Source organism: Amia ocellicauda, chromosome 11 (genome assembly GCF_036373705.1).
Source record: "Amia ocellicauda isolate fAmiCal2 chromosome 11, fAmiCal2.hap1, whole genome shotgun sequence".
Classification (NCBI taxonomy): domain Eukaryota; kingdom Metazoa; phylum Chordata; class Actinopteri; order Amiiformes; family Amiidae; genus Amia; species Amia ocellicauda.
The window spans coordinates 24,516,223-24,530,978 of record NC_089860.1 but is presented as its reverse complement, the minus strand read 5'-3'; the positions used below and the strand labels follow the sequence as shown (position 1 = coordinate 24,530,978).

The 14,756-nt window shown below is 45.9% G+C and overlaps 1 protein-coding gene across 1 annotated transcript in view; it reads right to left on the bottom strand.

Moving 5' to 3' along the window:
* Window positions 1-14,756, bottom strand: part of ablim3 (actin binding LIM protein family, member 3) — a 91,323-nt gene that overhangs the window by 75,345 nt on the left and 1,222 nt on the right. The window lies entirely within an intron of this gene.

The window sequence follows — 14,756 nt, the reverse complement described above, 5'->3', positions numbered from 1 at the left end:
CAGCCCAACGCACTTGGCCAGAGGTAACTGGACTATAAAGAGGTAATCACTATGGTGAGTTTGTACATGAGAGAATGTTTTAGTCTGTAATTGATGTGCCGATGCTGTTTAGTGCTGTGATTTCCAGTCTAAGAAGTCTACAAATTCAGCTTGCCAGGAACGCGCAGTAACTCTCTCCTCCTTGGAGGATGCTGCACAGCGCACACGAAAATCAATACGATTTCAGTCTGACATGAAGCATGGGCCCACTGCCCTGGGCCCTGGACCTTGAGCCGACCCAAGGCACTTTCTGTCTAGACATCGACCTCCGGAGCGAGTCCCGAATCTGCCGGGTTCCAATAGCAATAAAAAAAAATGTCATTCAATAAAATGAAAAGTGGTTAAAAAACGACAGCAAACCAACACACACACATGCACTAGGATCAGTATGGGATGCTTTTCTTCATGGGATGCTTTCTTTCCACAACAAAAGCCTCTGTGTTGAAAGCCTCTCTGCGCCTCTGAGAGGATCGGCCATTGTCCCTGCGTGAACTGCACCGCCCCTCCTGCCTCCTTCCTTATCCCTCTAAGTGCATTTGCCACTTTTACTGAAGTGAAACTTCCCTTGTGGGGACACTGACCTCCTCCTTGTGTCACGGGGCAGTTGGACACATTCCAGACGGGACCGGAAGAGGCCGGAGCTCCTTCTGGATTCTGACCTCCAGTCTTTGAGCGCCAAAAGCATGTCCCCTTCTTGACCCGTCTCCCGTAAAACACATCGTTTGCCAACACGGACATTACAAACTGTGTTTACCGCACAGCACGTGTCACGTGAAGCGTGTGCTGAATGTGTGCAGTACTGTACAGCACGGAACCTATAGCTAAAACATAACAGGCTAAAGGCTTTACTTTAAATTGCCTTAATTGACTTAAGATAACGTTTGCCCTGACCTTCCAGTTAGACATTCCACTCTGTGTGTGACTCCTTTATCTGAATTACACTGCTTAATAAAGTGGTTCCTTCTCTCCAAATGACAAGCCGGCACTGACACTGTGTTCAAGAAGAAGTGACAGTTGGCTGAGGGGTAATCTAATTAAATTGTATAATCCGGTTATGATTTAAGTCGAGGAATGCAGGTTCTTTGTGCTGGAGCAGGGCCGCCAGTGTCCTGAAACTTAAACATCCCCGGCAGTGACTGGAGACACACATGTCCACGCAACACCTTTAGTGACAACATGCGCGCACGCACGTACACATGCACACACATGTACTGAAATTCAAAATTGGTACTCTTCTATAATAAGACCAAGCTATCTTAATTAAATACAATAAACATGTTCTGCTCCATGTTTTCCCAACTGCCATCGTCAACAAGTCATTCTGAAGTCTAGATTTGCTTTTGCGTCAGCTCTGCTCTGAACACGTCCTCTTCAGTCATTGGTTCACCTCGATAGCAAATCTGTTTCTACTCGCTGATCAGGGCAATGCTGACCAAACAAATGTATTAATAAAATACGTACACTGTGCATGGTGTTTTGATTAATAAAGATTATTTGGTTTGATTTGGTGTTTTGGTGGGAAGCATTTTGGTTTTAAAAACATGAAGTGCTGTTTAGAAAGTGCTCCTTCTGGATTATTGGAGGTTTAATCATTTAAAGGGGACATGGTGGTAAATCCCTCCATCTGGAACTGAAGAAAGGCCTTAGTGGTCTAAATATTAAAGACTTCATTATCTACAGGCAACTTCACTGGAAGGTTCTTAAATTAAACGCATCTGGCACACGGACAGGGGAAGGAAAAGAGCTGACAAAAATCTCTTTAGCTCCCTTTGCATGGAGATACCAGGTGACCACAAACGAACATTGTGTGAGAAAACAAAACAAACAAATAAAATTGATTTCAATTTTAACAATAAGAATATCATGCCTTGGTGAAAAAACATAGCTATGGTTCGCTTCAGATGCCTCTCCCCCTTGAGAACATGCAAAGCAGATCAAAACCAAAAATATGCTCCGGCCACAAACTGGAGCCTTTATTCTGTACAACACCAGCTGTGGTTTCTGAGGACAAATGTCTCTGCACAGACAGGAGATGTGAGGGACCTCCCAAAAGCTCTCCTTCAACTTATTTTGCATTCTGTCCCTGAGGGCCTTTTCCTTAGCATGGCAAGTCCGCAGTTAACCTGGGGACCATAAATAATATCTCCCCTCTGACTGCCTAACACCGTACAGTCTCGGGATCTCAGGAACACTCACACATGCTCACCTAAGGACGAAAAGTGCCCGGGCTTGGAGTCTGCTGCTAATTTGAATGTGTTCTTAAACTTGCAAGGTTGATTAGGGAGGATGAAGAGGGATTAGACCTGTCGCGGTGGCAGAAGCTTTGTCGGTGTAAATTCCCAACAGCCTGCTAAGGCTACAGTGTGCACTGCGCCATAAACACCCACTGGGCCAGCTGGCACCTGTTGACCGGGATACACTTGCTGGGATATGTAATCCCTGTGCAATGGTATTCAGTTCCATTCCATTTGTATTTAGTATGGCGCCCTTCACCACAAGCTGCCACAAGAAGAAGCAAAAGAAACAGAAGACTATTAGTCATGGAGGAGAGGGAGAAAAAAGCTCACTATAACAGAAGCTCTCAAAGTAGCTCCTTCTCTCTCTCTGTTTGGGGAAGGATAAACTCCCTTCTTCACCTAATGAGACACAGAGTTTGGGGCCACTGTCAGGTCATCACGGCTGCTCTCCCTCAGCACCAGAAGACTCGTTTTCTGCTGATGGATGGTTACAATTATACACTTTAGGTAGAATGGAGACACAAAAACAAAAGGGGAATACACAGAATTGAAGGGAAGATAACTATAATGCTGGATAATTTTTATACTGTTTAACCAGGTTTGTCTTTGTGTGTGTGTGTGTGTGTATTTCTTCTTTCCATTGGGTACAGAAAGTTGCTGAGGCATAGCTGCACTATGTATGAAACAGATTACAGCTGAAAGTGCCCAGGCAGCAAGGCATTTCCTGTAGGTTGTGCTGTAACAGAGGGGATTTATTGAAAGTGACAGGTTCTGACAGCACATGACAATGGGACATTAAGGTTTATTCTGTTGAGGTTTATTAATGTACAGTGGTAAGAAGTACTGGATGCCTGCTAAGTTATTTGGTCCATGTTATATATATATATATTTTGCCCACTGACAAAGAAATGATCAGTCTATAATTTTAATGGTAGGTGTATTTTAACAGTGAGAGACAGAATAACAACAAAAAAATCCAGAAAAACGCATTTCAAAAAAGTTATAAATTGATTTCCATGTTAATGAGTGAAATAAGTATTTGACCCCTTTGACTCAGTACTTGGTGGCAAAACCCTTGTTGGCAATCACAGAGGTCAGACGTTTCTTGGAGTTGGCCACCAGGTTTGCACACATCTCAGGAGGGATTTTGTCCCACTCCTCTTTGCAGATCCTCTCCTTTGTTGCCTTGGCTGTGTGTTTTGGGTCATTGTCATGCTGGAATACCATCCACGACCCATTTTCAATGCCCTGGCTGAGGGAAGGAGGTTCTCACCCAAGATTTGACAGTACATGGCCCCGTCCATCGTCCCTTTGATGCGGTGCAGTTGTCCTGTCCCCTTAGCAGAAAAACACCCCCAAAGCATAATGTTTCCACCTCCATGTTTGACGGTGGGGATGGTGTTCTTGGGGTCATTCCTCCTCCTCCAAACACGGCGAGCTGAGTTGATGCCAAAGAGCTCGATTTTGGTCTCATCTGACCACAACACTTTCACCCAGTTCTCCTCTGAATCATTCAGATGTTCATTGGCAAACTTCAGACGGGCCTGTACATGTGCTTTCTTGAGCAGGGGGACCTTGCGGGCGCTGCAGGATTTCAGTCCTTCATGGCGTAGTGTGTTACCAATTGTTTTCTTGGTGACTATGGTCCCAGCTGCCTTGAGATCATTAACAAGATCCTCCCGTGTAGTTCTGGGCTGATTCCTCACCGTTCTCATGATCATTGAAACTCCACGAGGTGAGATCTTGCTTGGAGCCCCAGACCGAGGAAGACTGACAGTTATTTTGTGTTTCTTCCATTTGCGAATAATCGCACCAACTGTTGTCACCTTCTCACCAAGCTGCTTGGCGATGGTCTTGTAGCCCATTCCAGCCTTGTGTAGGTCTGCAATCTTGTCCCTGACATCCTTGGACAGCTCTTTGGTCTTGGCCATGGTGGAGAGTTTGGAATCTGATTGATTGATTGCTTCTGTGGACAGGTGTCTTTTATACAGGTAACGAGCTGAGATTAGGAGCACTCCCTTTAAGAGAGCGCTCCTAATCTCAGCTCGTTACCTGTATAAAAGACACCTGGGAGCCAGAAATCTTGCTGATTGATAGGGGATCAAATACTTATTTCCCTCATTAACATGCAAATCAATTTATAACTTTTTTGAAATGCGTTTTTCTGGATTTTGTTGTTGTTATTCTGTCTCTCACTGTTAAAATACACCTACCATTAAAATTATAGACTGATCATTTCTTTGTCAGTGGGCAAACGTACAAAATCAGCAGGGGATCAAATACTTTTTTCCCTCACTGTATATATTTATTTATTAATTTATACAAAAAATGAGCTGTGCACTGTGGAGCAATACACTTGGTGAACCTGGAAATGGGACCGTGGGGAATGAGTCATCTGACATCATATTGCCCTCTTGAGCATTCAACAGCCTTAAGCAACAGTGTATCTCAGCCTGGACCTCCCTCGGGTACGCAGCGCTGCTGACCACGGAAGCATGTTCCTCCTGGTCTGGTTGTATACGGGTCAAATGTGCTTTGCTCCACGACATGCACAGTTGTCACAATACAGTTGTTGAAAAGACTAACTTTTCTAAGAACTCAGAACATAAGATTGAGTGCCCACGGGATCTTTCTCCCACACATGAAGAGGTGGCTTTTAAATTACATCATTATATTATTAATCACCGCAGGTTCTTCCTTGCCTGGGATGTCATTCTTCTAGCCACGTTTTATTGTTGGTGCTGCTGTTTGTGAGCAGCACTCTCAGTTCCCGAGCCCCGTTGACTTCCGCTGCCAGGTTTGCACACTTTGCCCAGCAGGGGCACTCGACTCAGCGGCCAGTCTTTCCCATTTTTTCCTGCTCCTTACATGCACTGCAAAGTGATAGCTAGGAAGAATACCCCTGGGAAGGGGGAAAAAACTTTTGTTCTTCCCGCATGTTTGAGAAATGCTTTCAACAGCCTGAACTTTAACACCACAGTTTGCCTGAACCCTCAGTAGTCTCACAATCTCCCCAAACACTATCCAAGGTTTTGTTAACTGTAAATAGCTCAACAGGAGTGGGGGGAGGATTATTCCATATGTCCTTTTCCTCCAAAATGCTTTTTGCTATTAAGGCTGCACATTTCACGCTGTTACTTGAAGCACTGTGCAGGCTGTTGATGTTGTTTGTTTTCTTGTTCTCCCCCAAATCTCCCACCCCCATTGCATCTGTCATTCTCTGCAGCTGATGAAGTTGAGGCAGGATATGTGTGTTGCAGTATCGGTACGCGTGTTGGGTTGGGCGTCTCAGCAGCACACAGAACACTCCTGAGCCGCAGCAGCACACTTCAAACTCGTACAGAACATTTTGAACATTTGTTTGTGAGAGAAAAAAAACATTTCTTCAAAGGCAGAAAAAGTGAGTTTTACCAGTTGAGACAACTGCAGATCCCCGTCCTTGCCCGATGTGACATACATCAATATCAGTCATGCAGATGACTAATCTTCTGCACAAGTGTAGCTGTCACCTGGCCCAGCGCACTCAACCTCCCATCACTCGGGCCCGGCAGATACGTCACTGCCAGACGGCCCCCAGGTCTCGTCACCTGTAAAGACACCACCACAGCCTCGTTCCCCATTACCGGTTACAATACAGCAGCAAAGTCACCGTTCAGCACTGCTCTGTGAGCTCACAGCACCCCTGCCGGGCACGGGCAAATGTCAGCAGCTATCAGACTGTTTATGATGGCTTTCGAATTCCTGAAGCTACCCTAACCTGTTGAAAGGACACTGTCTGGACAGCAACATCACAAGGCCAGGATCCTGGAGTCCTGAGGGAGTTTCGAAAGGGTCCCAGTGTTCCACACGGTTAGATGCCTTCAGTTGTTTTTGTTCTTCCTTCCTTCTTGAAACAGACATTTGATTTTGCTCATCTTATGGTATATAATCCTTTCCTCCCAGATCCTTAGCAGCTAATGATGTAAAGAGACCTGGAGAACATGCTGGATTGTGGCCCCAAAGGCCTGCAGCTATGCACCACTCTGTAAAGTTTCTCTTTCAGCTGCACACAAAGCACAGGACTCGAAGTCTCAAGACATGTTTTTCTCTCACCTCAGGCAAAGTTATTCTGCAACGTGACAGACGCTGCTGGGTCACGGTGACTTATGGGCTACCCAAGGTACTGCCCAGGGTCATAATTCATTCCCAATAATAACATGTGGTGCCACTCGCCCTCTGTAAGGTTGTATAGGTTTGTCATACATTTTGTAGCCGCACTCTCACTTATTCGGTATTTAGACCAGACTTTTGTATTATGAAAGTTTCATTTTATTGAATCACAACAAGTTTCGACATTACTATGTCTTCATCAGGTAACCCTTCAAAGGCCCTTTCCCTCCTCCATACTCTTCTCTTGCCATCATTCTGGTACAAGTTGATCTTTGTCTCATCTGTCCATAGGATGTTCCAGAACTGTACAGGGATCTTTAGATAGTTTTTTGGCAAACTCTAATCTGGTCTTCCTGTTTTGGGGGTTACCAATGATTTACATCTTGTGGTAAACCCTCTGTATTTACTCTGGTGAAGTCTCCTGTTGATTGTTGACTTTGACACAGATACTCTACCTCCTGGAGGGTGTTCTTGATCTGGCCAACTGTTGTGAAGGGGTTTTTCTTCACCAGGGAATTAATTATTCTGTCATCCACCACAGTTGTTTTCCGTGGTCTTCCAGGCCATTTGGTGTTCCTGAGCTCACCATTGTGATCTTTCTTTTTATGAATGTACCAAATAGTTGATTTGGCCACACCTAATGTTTTTGCTATCTCTCTGATTGGTTTGTTTTGATTTCTAAGGCAAAACTGAAGGCAAAACGCCCCAAGAACAAGCAGGAACTAAAGGCAGCTGCAGTGCAGGCCTGGCAGAGCATCACCAGGGAAGAAACCCAGCATCTGCTGATGTCTATGGGTTCCAGACTTCAGGCAGTCATTGACTGCAAAGGATTTGCAACCAAGTATTGAAACTCACATGATTATGTTAGTTTGTCCAAAGACTTTTGAGCCCCTAAAATGGGGGGGATCACCTATAAAAATGGGTGTAATTCCTACATCGTTTACCCAATTTGGATGTAACTCCCCTCAAATTAAAGATGAAAGTCTACATACACTTAAAGCACAGCTTGATTGTGTCCTTTCAAATCCATTGTGGTGGCATACAGAGCCAAAATGATGACAATTGTGTCACTGTCCAAATATTTATGGACCTAACTGTACAGAGAGAGAGAGAGAGAGAGAGAAAGAGAGAGGTGCAATGCCCTGGGGTATATATATATATATATTGGCCATCTCCACAGCGATGGTCATAAGCAGAAAGAAGGTTCCAGGGGGTTTTTGTGTTGGATTGCAAGTGTCTTCGGTCAGTGATAAGCTGACACAGGCTCTGCCAAAACAAGAAAAAACACCTCCTTATGTGAAACAATAGCTCCGGGAAGTGCTGGCCTGCCTGCCTGCCTGCCTGTCTGCTCGTCAGTCTGTCTTTTGGCCTGCCTGCCTGCCTGAGGCCTGATTTCTCCAGGGCTGCTCTGAGACAAACGAGCTGCGGTTTCTGTCGCGTGGCTTCCTGGTGGTGTGCAGCTGATTATTGGTGGCAAATGCAATTGCTGGCTTGAGTTTTTCCCACAGTCATCAAGGACGTCCTAGTGGGGGGTGGGATGTTTTCAAATCAGGATCGGCTGCAGGATGTCAGATTTAACTCTCTGCTCCTCTGGACACAGCAAAGACAGCTGCACAAAGCAGCAATGTTAAGTGCACCACTCTTATTGGATCATACATCTCAATGTGGGTCGAAGAGAATTGCCAGGGAATAAATGCCACGAGTACAGATACACACACACACACTGCGGCAGGAAGCACAGAGTCAGTCAGTCTGTCTCCACTATCGCTGCGTGACTTAAAGGTAGCGAACTCAGAGAACTGATGCACGGGCTGTTTCAGAAAAGGTGTCTGTTTAAAATACTCAATCGAATGACTGCAGTGGTTCCTTGAGGACATGAGCTAATGAACACAAATAATAACCTAAGAACCAGACAGGATAAGATAATTGATCTCAAGATCTGGGTATTACCCGCTGTGTCGTGGTTGTGATTATAGTTCATAGTTAACTGATTATAAGATCCTGCTGTCACCCCCTGATCGTGAGACAATGGCTGGATTCGTTGGCTACGTTGAACAGCCCTTGAATGAACGGGCCCTGATTGAATAGGAGAGGAAAAAAAGAAAAATGCAGTTCGTGCTCCTTCTTGGATGAGGCCTTGAGGCTTATTGAGCATCTGCTTCATTGCCCTGGTCTAGCCTGGGCCCGATTCCAGTCCGCGGTGTGTGTTATTGCGTTGCAGTGCAGTCACAGATGTATCTCCAGGGGAAAGGGCTGACATGGGCGGATGGGTTCCCAAAGCTGCAAAATCACGGTTCTCCACTAAGAGGGACACAAGGCCCGGAAATGTGCGTCACGCGCTGCTCTTTCCACACACACAGAAATCAGAAATGCAGCTTTGGGTGTCATAAGCAAATCAGATCAGGATCCAGGAAAGGTGGAAACAGCAGCGGCATCTTACAGTAGATTCCCAGGAGAGAAAAAAAGTAATTCCTGCAGCATTTCCCTGTCTTCACAAAAACTACATCCCATCCAAAAAAGAAAGAGAACATCTCCTTGGAACTGGTAAGTGGAATTAAGAGGGCAGACAAGAAAAGCCGTTGTTCTGCCCCCTCTGAAGGAGATGTCACTGTGAAGAGAGACGGACACCTGCTCCACACAGCACCAAAACTTGTTTAGAATAGAAAACGTGCCCTGAAGTGACCCCAAGTCAATAAACTTCCCTTGGTCAAACACAAATCAGGAATTAATGAGCCAAAGGAAGCGAGCTCACTTACACAGGGGGCAGTGCAGAGCTTGAGAAAGTTTGTTTAAGTTTATCTCTATTTGTCATTTCCCTTGAGGACTTCCCATGAAAGATAAAGCAAACAGAGTTGGCTTCACTGCAGCTACCTCAGGTTTAGGGGATAGCTACCATCTTTAATACTGGGAGAGGAAAACAAGAATACCTTAGAAATACCTCAAACAAAAAGCACAGCGAGTCAGGGCTGCTTCCTTCACATTAAATACCATTCGCTCTCCTGTCAGTTTCTGCTCCTGAAAATGCAGTCTAGCGTGCAGCGTGCAGGCTGGCAAATGAAAACGATTTTCTAGCCGCGCCGTTAAAAGATGAGGAAAGCAAACTCGGATAAGGGCAAAGAAATAATCGAGTATGATTTGGAGTATGTCACAATACAGACCCGTCCTTCTCCTGCAACTCGGACATGCTATAGTGACAGGCAGGTGTCCGCAGCGCCGCACAATTGCCCTATGTATTCCAGCGTGTCTAAATGTTTATCGACTACGTTTTGTACCAACACGAAAATGTCACAATCTACCCTCCTGAGCACCAGAAGGCATTTTTCGCTGACTGGGCCTCTCTCCAAAAAAGACAGGCTGAGTCTCAGGGATCATTCCTGCACAACTGAAAGTGCCCCTTGAGCCAAATCTTCTGCGGACGTGAAGGCTGCAGTTACATGATGTAAACTGCAGGTGCTGTGTGTTCAATTTAACAGACAAATGTGGCGCTATGTTGTGGTAGGTCGTCGTCGTTGGGGGGGGGTGCTCCTCGGCCTGCGATTCTCCCATTCGCACCTTTCAAAGGGAGGACGAAGGCTGCGAAAGCCCCATGCTTCCTGTGTGAAGTATATATAACTGTGTATATCATGTCTGACTGCAGGGGATCGTGAGGGCTTGCAAACAACGACACAGCAGAGAAAGGAGCAAATACACTGAGGAAAAAAACAAAAAAATATTTGCATCTAATTGACACCATTTTTCGTTCAATAGGAGGATAAACGGTTGCAGCTTTGCTTGTTTGCCAACAGTGTGCAAATGCGCCTTTCCTCAGCTGTATGTGCTATTGAACGAATCACATTAAAGTACATTTGTAACTCTCATTCTGCATTACCGCTCAATGAACAAGCCGTGGTTCGTGTCCAGTACAGAAAAACATGACGTTAAAATCACTGCTCATTTACAACAGAGTGGTTGTTTTTTTCTGCATTTCCCAAATCCAAAAACACTTTTCTAAGTAATAAACACTAACAACATCATATCAGAAGTGAAAACAGCAGGGACTCTCAATGTAATCCGCCGCAGTGTCCACAATCCTGTCCTCAGCACCTCTGGATACAATCTTCTTGTGTTTACCAGACGACAAAAACAATGGTTAACCTACGGTCGTGTCCGCTAGTTATCTAAGCGGTGATGCCACATCTGCTTAGTAGCTCTGCTGATTGGAGCAGGGTGACAGGCTGCATTATAACCAATGACATGGCCTGTAATTGTGTCTGTAATGGAAGATGACAGTCCCAGCCAGACAGATCAGACAGAGGGAAGAAAATGTCCTCATCCATCAGCCATCACCTGCTAATTCTTCACTACATCATGTCCACGCCTGTTTACACATCAGCATCTGCCTGATTAGAAAAATACAAGGAGTGCAGTGAAAATAGTTTCTTATTTATGCATTTATATACATAAATACAGTGTATACACGGCAAAATCCACCGATACCGATAAGCTCGGCGACATCATTTCTGTCTGAGATTCTCAGCACGATGGCCAGTGCAGACAGGGCGCACCGGACTGGTCACCATCCACATTTAGTGACGCACTGTGTGTAAAGGTATAAGGCTGGCGATGGTCCCCTGCCCTCTGTGACCTCAAGACCTGTGCACCCTTTTCCACGTCCACGTCTCTTTTCAGGATTTAATCAGAACTTGACCTTGCAACGACTCTAGCTGCTACAGTCGGGAGGGGGCGAAGCAAACAGCACAGGAAAGAACCAATTGTTTCGTTTCAGGTCTGAAAACTTGTAGCCCCGAGGCCGTGAACTCTGGCCTCCGAGGGTGATGTCCATAATGCTGCCCTAATCTGCAGTTCTCGTTATTTTGATTCAGAGCAAAGTGCGTCTGCAGGGCTTCTTGGATCCTCTCCACCCCTGGGCCTTCTAGGATTTATTGTTTTATTTTTCTGTTTGGTGGCTTGCAGCCAGCCAAGCTACTGTCATACACCCTTTAAACAGCACTGATTAAACAGAAGGCACCACTCAGCATTTTTTTAGGTTTTTTTAAGAAGTGTGCTTGATATTTTCAGATACATTCCTTTAAACTGTTCGGTTCCTGCCTAGAGCAACCTCCAGCGTCCGCGATGTAAACTAAACCACTGAGACGCACCTGTTCGCCGGTTTGTGTGGCAATAGCCCAGGGAGATGCGGCGGCCCGGGCAGATGGGAAGAATATGTTCCTCCTTACCCAGTCATGTGGAAAATAGGAGGTGACTGATACTGCAGTGACCGTGAGAACAGTGAGGAGAAAACTACAGTCAAATCCACTAAATAGAAAGACGTGTAATTGGACTTCGTATATCTTAAGCTATCGGGCATGTGCAGCTATTGCAGTGTAATACAGTCTGCATGAAACCCCTTCCATTGATTCAGACCACAGATTCCACCTAAAGTACACAGATACACACCGGCCCTGTAGGAGCTGATGAGGGCGTCAATAAGAACATAACAGAGCTGATTGTATTGACAGGCAGGGACTGCTCTCTCAGCAAGGGTCTGTCTGTGCAGCACGCGTCGCTACAGAACAGCGCATCTGAGCTCCAGTATACTTCAGTTATTGATGTGCCTCTCTTCATGAAAATGAGCCTTCAAACTAATTTCCTTGATTCACAGATGATGGCGGGGGTGGGGGGGTCTACAGTCAATTTTTTGGGAACTTGTTTTCGATGGCTGTATGGACTGAAGTCAATGCACAAGGTCAATGCAGCAGTCAACAGTCCTGCGCTGTAGCTGTGCAGCTCTGTGTTCACTGGTCTGGTCTGCGGTGCAGGGCATGACATGGGCTGACAGTCACAGTGCCAGGGGCAGTGCCAACCCAACAGTATGGCTGGGCCCACCTGGTCAGCTGATCTGGCATTGCCATCGCAGAATTCCAGGGCTTAATAAAGGAATTCGGAACATTTTCCCGGTAACAATAGAACAATTCACACATGGGGAATTAGGGGCACGCGCCACAATTGAACTGGAGGTTACTGCACCGCACCGCTGTATTACAAGATACTTTTGGGCAACAACAACAAGAAAGCAACGTAACTCTTCCTGGACAAAGCCAAAGACGGATTATAGATTTATAACAAAGGTTTATTTCATGATATGCCTGTATAAATTGCAATTTTTGTTATTAGTCTGTATACTTGTTGTTCTTATTCTTATTCCTGTTTCTATTCCTGTTCTTAAACTCAAGCGATAGACCTGTCTTCAGGTCAATTACCATAAAAGGAGTACATTATTAACTCCATCATATTGACCGCCAGGAACTGGGAAATGGGTAAATGCAGCTCAAGGCCAGAGACGTGGCTGATTAGTTTGCCTCCGATTAGATCTGAAAACAAATGCAGCTCTTCTTTGCGGAGGACTTAACTGCGTGCTTCGTGCATGACAGAGAAGGGAAGCGCGTGGCCATCGATCACTGGAGAAGTTAGGTCTGGGCAGGTCCTCGGAGACACACACACACTGACAAAGGCTTTCTCCGTCAACGGTGCTTCAGGCATAATACAATGAATCCCATCACTGTGGTAGGCTGTGTGTTTTGTAATGTCATTGTGTATCTATGAATTGATTGTTTTTCTTGTAGGATATTTGCTGCATCATTCAGGAGTTGAGGGATGTTCAGTGGTTCCTGGACCCCATCCTGACAGGTTTACACACCTCTCTGAATCCTCAGTCACTGGATGCACAGGAATGTTATGCCTGATTTAGCCCAACAAATGGTTCATTTAAGCAGTTTTCCAATCTAGGTAAAGCAAAACCCAGGGAGCGCTGCGGCTCTCCAGAACCAGTGTGGCCACCCATGTCCTAACGGATCCCAGGGCCCAAAACTCCTTCTCATTAAGCGTAGGACATGATGCCTTCTCCAGTACAGGTGACTCACTGTAGTTGCTGGAATGGACATGATGCTTGGCTCCACCACAGACAGAAAGGTTTGGCATTTTTGGCTGCCTTGGTACTCTGCTCAGGGCAAGAGGCTGGGACGGGCGGATATCCACCGCTTCACCGGGCTAGTTTACCATCACAAAAAAGCACCTGCAGGGCCGGCTGCGTTGCTCCCCTCCCTCCACCACCACGCTACCTTGCGGATATGCTCAGTGGAACCCCGAGGTGAGAGAGAGAGAGAGATGTGGTGCCGTTGCACAAAAGGTGCCCAGCTCAGCAGAGCCAGCACTCGCCAAGAGAAGGGGGTGGGGGAAGAACACATTGTCAACTTCAAAGAATACTACCAGGATTTCATGTCATTATTATTATTATAGCCTCTCATTTTGGTTGCTGAGTAATTATTGCTAATTGCCTGAAACAGATTGTTAGTCTTGCCAGGGAAGGCAGGGCGGGACGGGGCAGTGCGTGCTTGGCATTTTCCCAATGGAGGTATGAGTGGAGGTGTAAGTGCAAGCCAACGCAGAGCAGTCCGAGGAGGTTTAAACGTGACGCTGTGACACCCTATCCAGCCTGCGCACACGATGGAGAATTCCACAAAGTCGCCTTCTTGAAGATGAATCTCAGCAAGTGTTTTGTTGCACAGTCACCAAGATACCCCAGCCGCCTCTTCCTCCTACACCCCACCACCCAATGCCCTCTACCCAGCCAAGCTCCACTATTGCTTCTGAAGGCAGTGCTGTGACAGCCGGGCTGTGGAGCCCTGCAGCCGTGCAATAATGGATCAAAATGCTGTTTAACATCCCTTCCGATGCAGAGACGAGGCATTCATTTTTTATAAGGTGCAAATGTTGCTGTTTAAAGTCGTTAAGGGATTCTGAAGCGCAGGGCAGTGCGTGCAGGCTAATGCGCTGCTGTGCTGCCAGGGATGGAGGAGAGAACAATATGGTACAGACACACAAACCTGTTTAAAGGAACTCTGTTTAGATGCAGGGGAAGAAGGGAAGTAAAAGGGGTGGGGGAGATGCATATGCCCAACTAGCTAATGCAGATCGCCTTAGTTAAAAAAGTAATTAGTAGTAGTAGTAGTAGTAGTAGTAGTAGTAGTAGTAGTAGTAGTAGTATTAAGTGAATATTGCCAGCATGCTATATTCTACACAAGTGCTCTTTTCTCAGGCTGGCATGTGCTGCGTGTGATTTGCTTTTCCAACTTTTCTTTAGCACTCTGTCTTACGCACTATAAATCCCCAACACACACACTCACAGACAGACACTAACACACATTCACACACAATCACATTTACACTCACACCCACATACTGTCTCACACACCAGTGCAGACACCAGGAGGGATGCTGTATGTCCCCCCATAACCCTGACAGGACCCCCGATAGTGTGCATGCTGACACTCAACTAAAAACACATCCGAAGTT